Source organism: Salvelinus fontinalis, chromosome 22 (assembly GCF_029448725.1).
Source record: "Salvelinus fontinalis isolate EN_2023a chromosome 22, ASM2944872v1, whole genome shotgun sequence".
NCBI classification, from domain to species: domain Eukaryota; kingdom Metazoa; phylum Chordata; class Actinopteri; order Salmoniformes; family Salmonidae; genus Salvelinus; species Salvelinus fontinalis.
This window is the reverse complement of record NC_074686.1, coordinates 25,003,998-25,007,288: the sequence shown is the minus strand read 5'-3', so window position 1 is coordinate 25,007,288 and position 3,291 is coordinate 25,003,998.

Below are 3,291 nucleotides of genomic sequence, written 5' to 3'. Positions count from 1 at the left end.
CTTCATTGTCCATTGTTGTTATGGGGATATGGCCATATTTGTTTGGACACTAGATGGCAGCTTTTCCCTTTAATACCATCCATGCATTGATGATGATGACTGGTAATATAGCTACTGCACTCTGTTGGCAGTGTTCAAAGGGTACTGAAGCGAGATGGTCTTTTTGCTACAGCGATAGTTCTTTACAATATGCAGTCAGACTTTTTCTCTACAGAGAATGAGCATGAAACATTCTAATGACAAATTCTCACAGTGCAGACAGTGACCTTCAATTCTTATTCATGTATCAGCCAGTCATAAAGACAAAAGTCCTTGATAAACAAATACGGCTACATCTTCCAATTACTCCATTGTTTACCTTTTTCGTTGGCGGCCTCCTCTTGGTTGCTATGCACATCTTCCAGACTTTGTCTTTAACACCACCTATGTCATAACACTGTTTCCACATCCCCCCACATCCCTGTTTCCCCATCCACCCCATCTCCCCTGTTTCCCCATCCACCCCATCTCCCCTGTTTCCCCATCTCCCCTGTTTCCCCATCCACCCCATCTCCCCTGTTTCTGTATCCACCCCATCTCCCCTGTTTCTGTATCCACCCCATCTCCCCTGTTTCCCCATCCACCCCATCTCCCCTGTTTCCCCATCCACCCCATCTCCCCTGTTTCCCCATCCACCCCATCTCCCCTGTTTCTGCATCCACCCCATCTCCCCTGTTTCTGTATCCACCCCATCTCCCCTGTTTCCCCATCCACCCCATCTCCCCTGTTTCTGTATCCACCCCATCTCCCTTGTTTTCCCATCCACCACATCCTCCCAGATACCCTAGACCCAACAGATCCACAGATGATGCAATCTCAATTGCACATCACACTGCCCTTTCCCACCTGGACAAAAGGAACACCTTTGTGAGCATGCTGCTCATTGACTACAGCTCAGTGTTCAACACCATAGTGCCCACAAAGCTCATCACTAAGCTAAGGACCATGGGACTAAACACCTCCCTCTGCAACTGGATCCTGGACTTCCTGACAGGCCACCCCCAGGTGGTAAGGGTAAGCAACAACACGTCTGCCACGCTGATCCTCAACACCTTGGGGCCCCTCAGGGGTGTGTACTTAGCCCCCTTATGTACTCCCTGTTCACCCACGACTGCATGGCCAAACAACTCCAACATCATCATTAAGTTTGCTGACGACACAACGGTGGTAGGCCTGATCACCAACAATGAAGAGACAGCCTATAGGGAGGAGGACAGAGGCCTGGCAGTGTGGTGCCCGGACACCAACCTCTCCCTCAATGTGAGCAAGACAAAGAAGCTAATTGTGGACTACAGGAAAAGGCGGGCCGAATAGGCCTCCATTAACATCAACGGGGCTGTAGTGGAGCGGGTCGAGAGTTTCACGTTCCTTGGTGTCCACATCAACAGCAAACTATCATGGTCCAAACACACCAAGACAGTTGTTAAAATGGCACGACAACACCTTTTCTCCCTCAGTAGACTGAAAAGATTTGGCATTGGTCCCCAGATCCTCAAAAGGTTCTACAGCTGCACCATCGAGAAAATCCTGACTGGTTGCATCCCCGCCTGGTATGGCACCTGCTCAGCATCTGACCGTAAGACGCTACAGGGTAGTGCGTACGGCCCAGTACATCACTGGGGCCGAGCTCCCTGACATCCAGGACCTCTATACCAGGCGGTGTCAGAGGAAGGCCCAAAAAATTGTCACAGGCTCCAGTCACCCAAGTCATAGATTGTTCCCTCTGCTACCACACGGCAAGCGGTACCGAAGGGCCAAGTCTAGGACCAAAAGGCTCCTAAACAGCTTCTACCCCCAAGCCATAAAACTGCTGAACAATTAATCAAATGGGCACCGGACTATTTACATTGACCCACCCATTTGTTTTGTACACTGCTGCTACTCGCTGTTTATTATATATGCATAGTCACTTCACCCCTATCTATATGTACAAATGACCTCGACTAACCTGTACCCACGCACATTAACTTGGTACCGGTACCCCCTGTATATAGTCTCGTTATTGTTATTTTATTGTGTTATTTTTTATTCTTTTTTACTTTAGTTTATTTGGTAAATATTTTCTTAACTCTTTCTTGAACTGCACTGTTGGTTAAGGGCTTGTAAGTAAGCAATTCACGGTAATTCACAGTTTTACAGTGGATTCATTTTCACTGCTTTCAAAGGAGGGAACATAGCTGAGGAGACGTTGGGGGAATTCATTGTCAAGGATCCCTGGGTAAGAAGTGAAAGAGAACCCTGGTTCTTAGGGGCACAGAGTTGGCAGGATGAAGGGATATATGGAGGGATGAAGGGATATATGGAGGGATGAAGGGATAGATGGAGGGATGAGGGGATAGATGGAGGGATGAAGGGATAGATGGAGGGATGAAGGGATAGATGGAGGGATGAAGGGATAGATGGAGGGATGAAGGGATAGATGGAGGGATGAAGGGATAGATGGAGGGATGAAGGGATAGATGGAGGGATGAAGGAGGAGATCGGAACCTTTCTATTGTTCTCTAATTTGGGTAATGCATCATTCATTGTGTTGGTGAGCTCACCTGAAGCACCTGTCCTGCAGAGATGGAGACATCACTGGATCCGAGAACACAACATGAGATCTACAGTGTTCACTTGCTCTGGTCCAGGGCATTCACTCTAGGATCACTCACTATCGCCCTGGACCAGAGCTAAGTACTCACCTGGTCTGACTGCAGAGTCTCCAGCTGACCTCCCTTGCTAAACCAAATCAATCCGTTCACAAATTGAATAAAATATGAACTTGAACTTACAAATCATCATGAAATAGACCATCAAAGGATATGCCTCTGGCATGTGCCACGCACAACATTTTTGGCAAAGTCTTTTATTGTCTACTTATAATTTACATTAATGTATTCATGAATCAATTATTTACACAGTTAACTGGTCAACAAACCAAAATGAAATGTCTATGACAAGCCATTATAAAGGTCGTGTTTTATCCAGTGACAGTGTCCTATCCATAAGGGAAGGCAACATTCATCAAACTATATTGGCAGAAATATATATTACTTGTCTGTGTTGACTGACTGGTAGGTAGGCTCTACATGGGAGGAGTACACACACAAAAAACGCATTACCCTTTTCTTCAGTGGGCGTAGCTATGCGTGAAAACGCCTAGTTGATTCATAAAATGTACGCACTACATGCGCGCGGTGTCGTGCCAAGACAAGGGGCGGGTATATAAGCGACTGAACGACAAGTAACATCATAACGACACAATTCCTC